The following is a 13690-nucleotide window of genomic DNA, read 5'->3' on the forward strand; positions in this document are numbered from 1 at the left end:
GGAAATGGGCTACAGGTGCCGCATTCCCCAGGTCAAGCCACTTTTGAACCAGAAACAGCGGCAGAAGCGCCTGACCTGGGCTACAGAGAAGCAGCACTGGACTGTTGCTCAGTGGTCCAAAGTACTTTTTTCGGATGAAAGCAAATTTTGCATGTCATTCGGAAATCAAGGTGCCAGAGTCTGGAGGAAGACTGGGGAGAGGGAAATGCCAAAATGCCTGAAGTCCAGTGTCAAGTACCCACAGTCAGTGATGGTCTGGGGTGCCATGTCAGCTGCTGGTGTTGGTCCACTGTGTTTTATCAAGGGCAGGGTCAATGCAGCTAGCTATCAGGAGATTTTGGAGCACTTCATTCTTCCATCTGCTGAAAAGCTTTATGGAGATGAAGATTTCATTTTTCAACACGACCTGGCACCTGCTCACAGTGCCAAAACCACTGGTAAATGGTTTACTGACCATGGTATTACTGTGCTCAATTGGCCTGCCAACTCTCCTGACCTGAACCCCATAGAGAATCTGTGGGATGTTGTGAAGAGAAAGTTGAGAGACGCAAGACCCAACACTCTGGATGAGCTCAAGGCCGCTATGGAAGCATCCTGGGCCTCCATAACACCTCAGTAGTGCCACAGGCTGATTGCCTCCATGCCACGCCGCATTGAAGCAGTCATTTCTGCAAAAGGATTCCCGACCAAGTATTGAGTGCATAACTGAACATAATTATTTGAAGGTTGACTTTTTTTGTATTAAAAAACACTTTTTTTTATTGGTCGGATGAAATATGCTAATTTTTTGAGATAGGAATTTTGGTTTTTCATGAGCTGTATGCCAAAATCATCAATATTAAAACAATAAAAGGCTTGCACTACTTCGGTTGTGTGTAATGAATCTAAAATATATGAAAGTCTAATGTTTATCAGTACATTACAGAAAATAATGAACTTTATCACAATATGCTAATTTTTTGAGAGGGACCTGTATGCTTCCTACCAGGTTCATGCTCTCCAACTTGTCTTGTTCCCCATTTCAGCAGGTGGATCAGATTGCTGCTGTCCAACAGCTCTTGGATTGAGGGGCCATTACCCCTTTACCAACAGGAGAACGCTTTTATGGTTTCTGCTCAAACCTCTTTATGGTTTGGAATTAATCTCATTCTGGATCTGAAAACTCTGAACTTGTTCCTGTGGGTTCAGAGGTTTTGCATGGAAAATGACGGATCAGTCATTGCCTCCCTCCTGTGGAATATTCTGGTTCAATAGATATCCATGATCCCATCTATGCATTGCCATTTCCTGACTTCATGTTCTGGCCCAGCCCTTTGTACACATTCCAGACAAAGAAAATTGTCAGCTGGACTTTCTCAGCATCTGAAACTCAATCTTTTAATCCCCTTACCACAGTTAGGGAACATCAAATGTGGATCCTGCTGGCATCCACATTCAAAAACAAACTGGACAAGATTGTTGCTAGTTTCTAAGACTCTTGGGCCTCAATAGTGGACACACTGGTGATGTTGTGGGATCAGTTCAACCTGATATATGCCTTTCTGCCCCTCCAGATTATGTCTGGCCTACTCTGCAGGATTGAGAAGCAGGGCATTCTGGTAATCCTCAAAACACCAAATTGGCTCCAGGGGGCATGATACTCTGACATACTCAAGTTCTTGACAGATGCTCTGTGGCCCCTATGCCAAGGGCCAGTATTCTATCCTTAAAAGTAACAGTGATTGAAGCAATTGAACAGTGGAACTAGGGCCTGTTGGACTCAACCATTCCTACCTTCTTGAAGGGTAGGAAATGTACTTCTTGTAAAGTCTACCATCATACCTGGAAGGCCTACTTTGCTTGCTGTGAGTCACAGAACTTTCATCTTAGTATTTTGTGGGATATTTACTGTCCTTCCTCCAGTCTGCACTGAACCAACTTATGGTCTTGAATACCATTAGGTCCACGTTCACATTGGTCCAATTTAACATGCGATTTGACATGTCAAACAAAGCCAATTGCTGGCAAAGGCACCGTCCAAATCGGTGCGATGCTTACTTTGTGGCGCCACACTGATTCCCCAAAGTCGTTTTTGTAATACTTTTGGCGATTTGGGGAGGCGATTTCCATAGATATCTGTGCAGGAACCCGCACAGATGTCTGTAAAATCGCCCCCGAAGTCGGATTGAAATGCCAGCTTGAAATCGTGCAAGTTCAGCTGAATTCACACAATTTCAAAACGGGCTCAGTGTGAACCTGGGCTAAAGGACAAATCTTTGCCTTGATCCTTCCTTTTCAGAAACCTTTTGGCCTCTCATTTTCTAATTAGGGATTTTGTTTAGGGAGTAGCTCACTTCTGATTCGCTTTTGGCTCTTCAGAAGCCACCCTTTAAACTTTTTAGGGATTTTCATTTACCTGACCCATTAGGAGGCCTTTCTTGTGGCTGCCACATCTGCGTGGAGAGACTCTTAAGTTAAAATCCGTATCCTGTAAGGAGCCTTTGTTATTGTCATAAAAGGACAAAATTATCTTGAGGCCTAAGGCCTCTTTCCTCGCAAAGGTGGTTTCTGCCTTCAACCTTAATCAGGATATTGCACTCTGCCAGATATGTGAGTTCCCTATGTACTTTCAGCATCTGGCACTTTTTCTCAGATTTGCAAGTCTGTCATCTGGGCTTCTCTTTACTCATTTGTTCTACCAGGTGGATGTTCAAGCCTCTATTGATGCCAGTTTCAGGTGTAAGATGCTACAACCTGCTCTTAGTCTGCTGATCATTCTTTGACCTTTTTTATGTGGGCCTGTTGAGTGTTGCCCACCCCTAGGGCAAACTGCTTTTGTGGATCCCAGTCATAATGCTTTGAGTAGCCTGTGTTCTGTACTGTGTACAATCAGGAGAATTCGATTTTTAACATGGCGCAGTGGGAGACATGGTTGAAACCTTATACATCATTGGGGTGAATAAGGTTCAAGACGGCAGTACTCTCAATATGAGACCAAAATCAAGAACACTGGGAAATTACCTCAAGCTAACTGGGGGAAAGTTCAAAACCAAAGTTAGAAAGTATTATTTTGCTGAAAGCGCAGTTGATGTTTGGAATAGACTTTCGATGGAGGTAGTAAGTCAGTCAACAGTAAGTGGTTTCATACATGCTTGGGACAAACATAGGTCTATACTTATACAAAAAAAAGTTAATGGGAATGGCCTTTTTGTTTTTGATCTTTCTATTGCTTGCTACAAAAGTGAGGCTAGCTGGGAATGAGAGAGTTTATATAGGGGGAATATCCCTTCAACCATTTTTTGCCATTGCAGTTGCCTAATGGTATCTGCAAATAACCTGGTCATAATGATTTAAAGAAGCCTGTGTCCTGTACTATACTCCAGGAAATGGAGTTTACTATTAAATCAGAAATATTTCTTTCCTGGCTGTCTCTGTCTTCAGTTATTTGAGAGGCAGGCTAGGGTCTAGCATCCCTGTCAGGAAAGTCAGAAATCTTAATCTGCATACTCATTCTAAGTCAGTGACCTAAAAAATACTAAAGTCATTGCATCAGCATGAGAGCCCAGGAACTAGTATTTTTAGAAGGAAGAATCTGCAAAGACAGCCTCCATACTTTCTCACTACAAGTTTTCTTTAAAAAATGGTAAAAAAAAAAAAAAAATGGTAACATTCTAGTAAGCTAGCCTCTGCATCCTCCTTATCTTGTAACCTAGATCATCACATTGCTTAAATTCCTGTTGAATTGCATATTATAATGGCTTGTAAAAACAGCCAATGTGTTTTTATTTATGAAGAACTGAAATGAAACGGGGAGAACCCCAAGCCCAACTTGATGGTTGTTAATATATATATTTTTTTCCATTCAGCTAGTGTTGAACTAAGAGATTCCTGTATCCATACAAGCGAGGTGGATGCAGGAATCCCCTTCCCTGCTGAGATATTGTATTCTGACAGCGGAACCAGATGCTCCTGGAATACACTGATCAGAAGCTGCAGCTACTGCTCCAGAAAGTTTCTTTTTTTTTTTAAAACAGTGAGGTTTATTGAAACTTTTGGTACAATACAAAAATAAACCGTGCAGTGAAACTGCGATCAGATTCATAACACACAGGGGTACAAAAATACAAATATACACAGTGATTAACACTTAGAAACAGAACAGACATAGTAAAAATAAGGCAGTAGTCAGTTACTTTCTGTCGGCCCAACACTCAAGCAGACAATATTGGTTCAACAGGGGCGGTCAGCATAAAGTAGTTACCCACTTCACTACTGAGCCGTATCAGGGCACTGCACCCATTTGTCCCAAATCTTGTTGAACTTCTGAGGGCACCCCCTATGTTTATATAAAAGTTTATGAAATGGGATGACACTATTAATTTCCTTAATCCACAATCCTAGAGTAGGAGGAGTAGGTCTCATCCACCGCCTGGCTATCAATTTACGTGCTATAAACAAAGTTTCCTGAAGAAATATGACAGTGGATTTGGGCACCTCTCCATCCGGATAGACCCCCAGGAGACACTCCTTAGGAGAGAGTTGTAGAGGAGACCCCATTTTGTCATGCAGAAATGTGACTACTTGTTGCCATAGAGTCTGTAATTGGGGACAGCTCCACAATAGATGAAAGAAGGAAGCATCAGGGTCTCCACACATAGGACAAGAGGGGACCAAGTCAGGGTGATATTTGGACAGTCTAAGTGGGGTGAGATAAGCCTGGTGTATTATAAAGGTCTGGGTTAGGCGATCCGACAGTTTTGGCGACACTCTGCGGCACGTCTCCAGGGCATCCTCCCATTCCTCATCCTCCATGGCCCCCACACTGCGCTCCCAGCGGGTCTTAAGTGCAAAAGCTAAAGTGGTCGAGGAAGGTGTGTGAAGCTCAGAGTAGAACATGGAAATGAGGTGACTGGGTTCTGTACTTTTAACAATCTCAAGGGTGGTAACCGATTCTATCTCAGGAGGGCCGTCAGGGAATTGAGATCTATAGGCATGGGAGAGCTGTAAGTATCTGTAGTGCATGGGGCCCTGGAGCGCAAACTGGTCTCGCAAGGTCTCGTAAGACCGTAGACCAGTGGTCGTGGAGATATGGCTAAGGAGAAGAATACCCCTCCCACTCCATACCGACAGGTCAGGGATGGAGAGGAACTCACGCAATGTACTATTATGCCACAGAGGGGTGAATGTGTGGAATGGAGGGCACCGAAGCCTGGACGCTACCACCTCCCAGATCCGACAATAGTGATATAGAAGAGATCTGGGGCACAGGGGCTCCGGCGAGCCCCTGACGCCCCTAAGGATAACTAGGAGGGGGTCCCCGAGGGGATGAGCCCACCCAGGGCAGAGCAGAGTCAAGAAGCGTTCTCTATCCGTTTTATCTATGTGAAAGAACTGGGACAACTGAGCTGCCAGATATTACAGATTAAAATCCGGCAGGGCCAACCCCCCTAGATTTGTAGGATTCTTGAGTTTGCGCCAGGAGATCTTGTGCCGGTTAGCACTCCAAACAAAGGTCTTGAGGAGTGATTCCATCTGCTTAAACAGCCTGAGTGGCAGATAAATAGGAGAGTGCCATACAACATAGAGAATTTTGGGAAGGAGAATCATTTTAATTAAATTGACTCTACCCATCACTCCCAGAGGTAATTTGGACCATACTTGAATTTTAGCCTTAAGCAGAGGGAACAAGGGTTGAACGTTATCCGGGACATAATCTGCTGAGCTAGCTGTCACTTGAATCCCTAAGTATTTAAAGCGGGATACACATTGTAGGGCCGGGTTTGCGGGGGCGATCGCCTGCGGGCTCTCGTCAAGCGGGAGAATTTGTGACTTATCTCAGTTTATCTGAAAACCAGAGAATCGTCCGTACCGTTCAATTAAAGAAAGGGCTGTGAGCAGGGATTCTCGAGAGTCTTCCAAATATAACAAAGTGTCATCAGCATACATGCTTATTTTCTCCTCCAGCGGTCCCTTACGTAGGCCACGAATCCCGGGATGTGCTCTAATGGCCCTCGCCAGGGGTTCCGCGGCCAGGGCATACAGCAGGGGGGAGAGGGGGCACCCCTGTCGAGTGCCACGGGATAAAGGGAAGGCGGTCGACTGCCAGCCGTTGGCCAGGACCCTAGCTACCGGGGCGCTATATAGAAGTTTGACCCACTTAATAAAATTAGGTCCAAAGCCGTATCGGTCCAGGCAGGTCCATAGAAATGGCCACTCTACCGAGTCGAATGCTTTAGCCGTGTCCAAGGAGACCACCACCCTGCCACCCATTCCGTCGTGTTGTGCCTGGAGATTCATGAATAACCGGCGAAGGTTAAATGAGGTGTTCCTCCCAGGCATGAACCCGGCCTGGTCCGAGTGTATGAGTGAAAGGATCACCTTGTTAAGACGGAGGGATAAAATTTTCGCAAGGATTTTAGTGTCTACTGGGAGCAAAGAGATGGGACGGTAAGACTCTGGGCCGTGTAAGTCCTTGCCCGGCTTGGGGATGAGCACAATTAGCGCCTCCCGCATAGAAGGGGGCAGGGCTGCATCTTTGAACAGAGATTGAAACAAAGCCAATAATTTAGGAGAAAGGAGTTCCGAATATTGGGAGAAGAATTCAATCGGGAGGCCGTCTAGGCCGGGGGCCTTAGATCTAGGGAACTTGGACACGGCTGCTGCAATCTCCTCCACAGAAATGGGTGCCTCGAGGGTCGCCAACTGGTCGGGTGTCAAAGTGGGAAAGTCAATAGAGTCCAGAAAGTCATGCATGTCAGTGCAGTCAGCGGGGGCCCTAGAGGTGTAAAGTGTACTAAAAAATGATCGGAAACACTGTGTCACCGCAGCAGGATCAGTGATCTCATTACCCAGGTCATCCTTTAAAGTAATAACTACCGGGGGCCTATCCTCACAATGGACTAAATATGCGAGGAGTTTCCCCGCCCGCTCTCCATGCGCAAACAGATTCTGCTTCTGAAAAAACATCTTAGATTTCGCCTTCTCATATTCAAGTTGGGAAAGGACTTTAGAGGTCAATTTATACTGGGATTCATGTGTCGGAGTCGGGTCCGCCATAAAGGCCTGTTCAGCTTCAATTAGATTTGTCGTTGCCCTGGAGATCTCCTCAGCAGCCCGCGCTCTAACAGCTTTGATTTTGGAAATCATAGTGGATCTGGCGAACAGTTTAAATGCCTCCCACACTGCAGCCGGGGAGGCAGTGCCCTCATTATCAGAAAAGAATTGTGTCCAGGTCCCCTCAATGTCGTTCCCATCAGACACCAAGGGGAGCCAGGCGGGATTCAGGCGCCAGGCCGCGGGAGGTCTATTGCAGGGCAAGGACATCAGTATCCAATAAGGGCAGTGATCAGACAGAGTCCGTGGGGCGAAGCCTGCCGCCAGTAACCTGGGGAGCAGGGTTCGAGACAACAATATCAGATCAATGCGTGACATAGAATGGTGTGCAGCCGAGAAACAGGAGTACGCACGCTGAGCGGGGTATTTGCTGCGCCAAGAGTCGGCCAAACCAAAGCTCTCCAACAATCGGGAGAACCTGGTCGGGGACGACCCCGGCGGCGCCTGGGAGGCGCCACCGGATCTATCCAGACCCGAGTCCATCACATTGTTAAAGTCGCCCAGCCAGATCACCGGGGCCCCCGGGCATTGTGCCATAAACGCCAATCCCTCCATTATAATCACAGCAGAGTAAGGGGGGGGGGCACATAGAAAGCCATCAGCAGCATCAATTCCCCATAGACTGACGTTTTGAGAAAGACATATCTACCCATTGGGTCAACCTGAGATCCTAGGAGCTGGAAATGTACCGATTTGGCCACCAGAAGCGCCACACCCCTGGAGTGCGAGCTATATGCAGAGTGCTGCACCCAGCCAACCCAGGGCCGTTTGAGAGACTGCTGTACGCGGCCCTCCAAATGTGTCTCCACCAGTACTATAATGTCAGCCCGGACACGGCGTAAAACATTAAAGACAGCCGTCCGTTTAACCTTATCGCGCATACCCCTGACATTCCACGTCAACAATTTCAATGCGGCCATGGCAGGGGTAATACGGAGCGTGGAGCAGAGGCTCCCAGGATCTCAGGCAATAAGGCCACAGAACTAACAAGTCCACGGTCATACACTAGCATTAATAAACGGCAGCAAAAGAGCAGGCAGTTATTACTTGAGGTCAATGTGCATAGAACAGAAACAGTATAGAGATTGTACCAAATATAAACTGTAAACAATGGTAATACCCCAATCCCCCCTCCCTGCCCTGCACCAACCCCAACTTGTGCGGGCATGTTCCCAAACAAGTGCCTCAACCAGAACAGGCCCACATGCGACTGGTAAAGAGCAAGATCAGGAGGCCAGGGACCCCCAGGATAGTCAGCAAAAATACAGCAAAATACAACTAGGACAAGCAAGGGGGCCCGGGGGCCCAGGTCCAACAGAAGTCGCAGGGGGCAACAGGGGAGTTGGGCACAAACACACGCCTGAGCGGGTGTAGGGGGCGAAAACCAACAGGTGTATCGCTGGGTAGCAAAGCCTATGGGCAGGTGGAAATCCATAGGAAGAGAACAGAAAAATCAGTTCCATCTGTGGAGCTAGGGCGCTCCGCCGGGCAAACACAGGAGCAGTAGTGCAGGGAAATGAGGGGGGAGGGGGGGGAAGGGGGATGCAAAGTCTTGAGTTCCGCAGGATCTACAAAACCCCCTCCACCTCTGCAGCAGCGTAAGGCATAGGCAATCAGGGAGAAAGTATCATGAAGTCGCCAGGGCAAGGTGGTCAGGCTCTAGCTTCCAGTCCTTCTAACCAGGAGATGGCGGCTTCCGGATCCTCAAAGAAGTGGGCTCGGTCCTCACCCTCCACTCTAAGACGGGCCGGGTACAACATAGAGTATTTGATATTCTTGATACGCAGCCTGCGTTTGACCTCCAAAAAGCTCTTGCGGCGCCTCTGGACCTCAGCAGAGAAGTCGGGGAAAATCGCTATTTTGTGATTTCCAAATGGAATGTTCCCCTTAACTCTGGCCAGGCGTAATATGGCATCTCTGTCCCGATAGTTCAGGAATTTAGCGATGAATGTGCGGGGGGGTGCACCCTGAGGGGGGGGACGCCCTGAGAGGCGATGTGCACGTTCCACAACAAAAGTGGGTGAGAAGGATTCTCTGCCATATGTCTGAGTGAGCAATTGTTCCAAATAGGATGATGGGTCTGCACCTTCAGAGCCCTCCGGGAGGCCAATGAACCTCAGGTTACAGCGGCGCAGCCTATTCTCCATGTCATCTTGTTTTTGAAGGATAAGGTGTACTTGTTGCTGCAGCCTGTCTGAGGAGCTTTGCAATGGGGGGAGGGAGTCTTCCACCTTGCTAATTCTGTGTTCAGCCTCACCAACTCTGTCCCTTAGCTTCTGCATATCCTGACGCATCAATGATATATCTACCTTCACCTCCTCAATTTTAGTTGTCAGCATGGTCTGGCAAGTGGCAATCGCTTCCAATACCTTGGATGTAGCAGGGCTCTCAGGCTCCTCCACCACAAGCGACGGGCCGGCGCCATCTTGGATCGGGGCCTCCTTCTCCAGCCTCCGGAATGCAGCTAGTTTTGCCGCAGCTTCAGAGCCTTTCTTCGGCGGAGACATGCGGAGGTCAGTGCCGCGGGTGTGCGGGAGGTGAAGGGAGGATTATCGTGCCCGGAGGGCTGCAGGATTAGCGGTAAAGGATATCGGTCCGGCGGAGCTCCTCTCACACACGTCCTCTCACATGCTGCGCCAGGCCACGCCCCCGCTCCAGAAAGTTTCTAACTTGTCGCTTCAACAGAAATCCTTCAAATGATTTATTAACAGGCGATAGTTTTTTTTGGTCAGCATACATCTTTGTGTAGAGAATCTTGTTTTATTAACCTAGCACGGCAATGATTAGGAGTAAGCTTTCTAATATCAGTGGAGTACATTTTTATTAGCAATAATGCATAAATTGCACAAAGCAATGATTAAGGTAGAACTAATAAGCAAAGCTTTTTTCTTCATTTTGGATGGGGTAAGGGAGATTCATGTCAGTTTATTTTTGCCATTGGGGAGATTTCCCTTCACTCCCTGTCTCCTGGCCAAAACAAGAAGTGAGAGGAAATCCCTGCAAATTAAAGGAATCTCTTGGGAACTAGTGTCCCCATTAGAAGATTTCTCCTCTATTACTTTTCTGGGGACAAAATTTGGGATTTTCTTTACTATTATCAATGAAAGTGAAAGTAAAACAGGACAAATATAGAGGGAGAATCTCCCTAATGGAGGCACAGACAGCAATAAAAACTGATGGGGGGTCCAATCCATCTCCACCCTGTCCAAAATAAAAAAGTTTTGCCTTTAGTTGTACTTTTTTTTATTAATTTTATAAACTGCAACTATGAACTTCTCTTATTTGCTTCTTGTTCGTCTGTTACTATAATATTGAAGTGTTTTGTTACACTTGTTCTTTAAGGCTCGGTTCACATTTCGAATTTCGAATTCGCAGCCTGTTCCCGCATCGCACACGCACCCCCGGCAGTTCACACTGCCATATGTGATACGCTGGGGGTGTCAATGTAATCTTAACGACACCCCCAGTTTGATCGCATATCGCAGTGCGATCGTGCAGTTCGCACAGGAGCGGATCGCACAAGTGTGAACCGCTGTGCGATCCGATCCTGATGCGGCTGCAAAAATGCCTCCTGTGCGTGTTTGCTCCGGGTGCGATGCGAATTTAGCCATACAAACTGTATGGCTAAACTCGCACCGCACAGCTGATCGCATGTAATGTCGGAGCAGTGCGCTCCGATATTGCATGCGAACCCGGCACTCGCACAAATGTGAACCGGGGCTTAGTGTATAAAAATACTTAACGAGTAAGTAAACTTCCAGCTATTGGGCACAATTTAGATATATATATATAAATATATATATATATATATATGTTATTAGTTTTCACCTATATCTGGGTACAAACTGATGGGATATTGATCACAGGAGGGTTCCATGATATTTTTGTGCAGCAATTCTATTTATTTATATTATTTACGCTGTATGAGATAGTGGATTGTTTGCAGCAATTATATTGTTAATTGGTTGCTCGTAGGATTTATCGTTTTAAACTTCCAGCTATTGTTGAGATATATATATAAGGCTTACCTATAGGTACTGTAACTATCTCCTAAAATGTACACTGTGTAGGAGATATTTACTGTATATGCTGCCAATGACATCATCAGCGCATACGCACTGAAGGAAACACCACCCGTGCCATTTCTTCAGAGCCCTGGGGTGTGATCAGCAGCTTCTGCGCGCAGGTACTGTATCTACTGTAGCTAAAGGTGGAGTAAGCCTTTGTCATCTTTACTCTCAACCTAAAGTCTTTTTAAACCCAAAAACATTTTATTTATTACAGCTTACCAGTCCTTATATGTCATGGCTAATTTATTTATTTTTTTTTTTTTTTAGGGGTCTCTTTTTAGCTATGATACAAATTATAGACCCTTCACTTCTTTGTAAGTGGGCAAACTTACGAAATCTGCAGGGGATCAAATATTTATTTCCCCCACTGTACATGTTACGTCCATATTTCAGGTGCAGCATGTTGCTAAGGAGCCTCCTCCCTGACAGCGTGCCGGGTTTCTTCTTTCCTGCAGCCGCTGTCACTGTGAATGGACAAAAACTACAACCCCCGTCTTCCCAGGTGGCAGACGAGCTTGTAATTCTCAATGGAACACAATGGTGGTAATGCACACAATTGTGGTTCTTTGACACCCCCTCCAGCTCTCCAACTGAAAGCCTGTACAGAGATATGGTCAGGGAGCTGAAGGCAGAGCTTGCAGGAGCCTAACATTCTATTCACAATCCACTGATCGCAGGTGCAATGCTTTGCTGTGTAAAATAAAAAAACAATAAATGCACATTTTTTTCCTGCCCCTGTTGTGTTCCATAGAAAACTTCATGACTTCCAGGTTTGTAGATTTGGGACATGAAAACCAAAAAGACACAGGAAGCAATTCACCAGGTGACCTCATTCGCACACACACACCCTGCACTCATCAACTATGTTTGCCTGGCAGCTCTCTGGGTCCATTTCCCTGGCTTGTCAATGTCGGCTGCCACAGTTGCAAGGTTTGCACGGTATCCCCAGCATCCCTCCAGATGGCCACATGCTAAACTCTCCGGGGCTGCAGGTTGGACACCCCTGATAAAGTGCAAGAGCCTGCCTTACTGGATACAGAGTACATTTTTGTAAATCTAAAGGAAATTGTACAGAGATTGTAGTCAGATTGTATAGTGTATGGCCACCTTTATACATGTACATAGGAGGGAGGGCTTTCTACTTTACACATGTATTTTGGAGATTGTGTTATAGGTAACGGTAGGCTATAGGTGGATCGTGTGAAGGTAGCAGTAATACTTACCTTTTTGGTTGATGATGTCTGTTCATGTGGGGCCAGTTCACACCATGCCTGCACATGAATCGCATAGGAACGCACTGTGCATTCCTGTGTGAATTGCATGCGGTTCTGTAAAGTGGGAATTGAGCCTCATTTTAAATTGGCTAAAATTGCACCGCACCATGCACCACTTTTTAAAACGCACTGCAACCAGATCGCACGGTACAAAAGTACCATGGGATCCGGTGTAGGCAAAAGCAATGCGTTTGGGATGTCGTTAACTCTCTATTGACACCCGCTGGAGATTGCAAATGGAGTACTTTTTTAATGCGGTCTGAATCACACAGGGACACACGGCGCATTCCTGTGTAATTCATATGCGGGCATAGTGTGACCAGTCTCTTAATGTGTGGTGGAAAGATAGATGGGCCATAGAAGTCATTTCTGAGTTTGAATAAATAAATCATTAAGGAAAATCTATAGCTGGCCATAGATTGTCAAGCGACAATTCCTAGAAAAAGAATGAAGTTTATTTATTTTTCTAATTATTAGTGGGTCAAATTGATGTTTGTTTTCGACTGCAGTGATGAGAAGATTTGAAGGAGCAGGATGGAAAATTTTTCTCAAATCAACAAATTTCTAAAGAAATCTACTGTGGTTTTTGTTCAGTAAAGTCCATTCATTCTAAAATCAAATGTTAAAAGGAAATAGTCTATCTAACTACATTCAAATGTTTTGAGAATGTTCATATTCAGTTTCTTTTAAGCTTTTACAAAGAATCTTCCTTCAAAGTTCTATCCATCTATGGCCAGCTTAAAGCCTCGTACACATGATCAGAATATACAATGTACAAATGTAAATGTACAAAGAGATCGTATGATAATCTGATCTTTTGTCCGAAGTTATCAGACGGAACAAACACGAAAAATGTTCTCCTATGATATCAGATCATATGATTTTTGTTTAATCGGTACAGTTTTCATACAATAATACAATACAATACAAATACATTTCATCACTTTTTTTTTTTTTAATTTTCATACTTTAGTAACCTATTCATTTTTGATAAGAAGACGAGCAACAAAAAAAAAGGAAGGTCATCTGTCCGATGATAATATTGTGTGTACCAGGCTTTAGTAGTGCCCATATTTTGTGCATGTGATTTTTTTTTTCGCACTTTTTTTACATAATTTTTTTTTTTTTTAGCACTAGGCACTCTATTGGCATTGCAGGTGCCATCATGTTATATTAGATAGTGTTGACTTTTCAGAGAATGAATATGAATTCTATCTGTAAATGTCTAGTTGTTTCATTAGTTTTCTCTAGGTT

This window comes from Pelophylax lessonae, assembly GCF_965119305.1.
Source record: "Pelophylax lessonae genome assembly, chromosome: 3".
NCBI classification, from domain to species: Eukaryota; Metazoa; Chordata; class Amphibia; order Anura; family Ranidae; genus Pelophylax; species Pelophylax lessonae.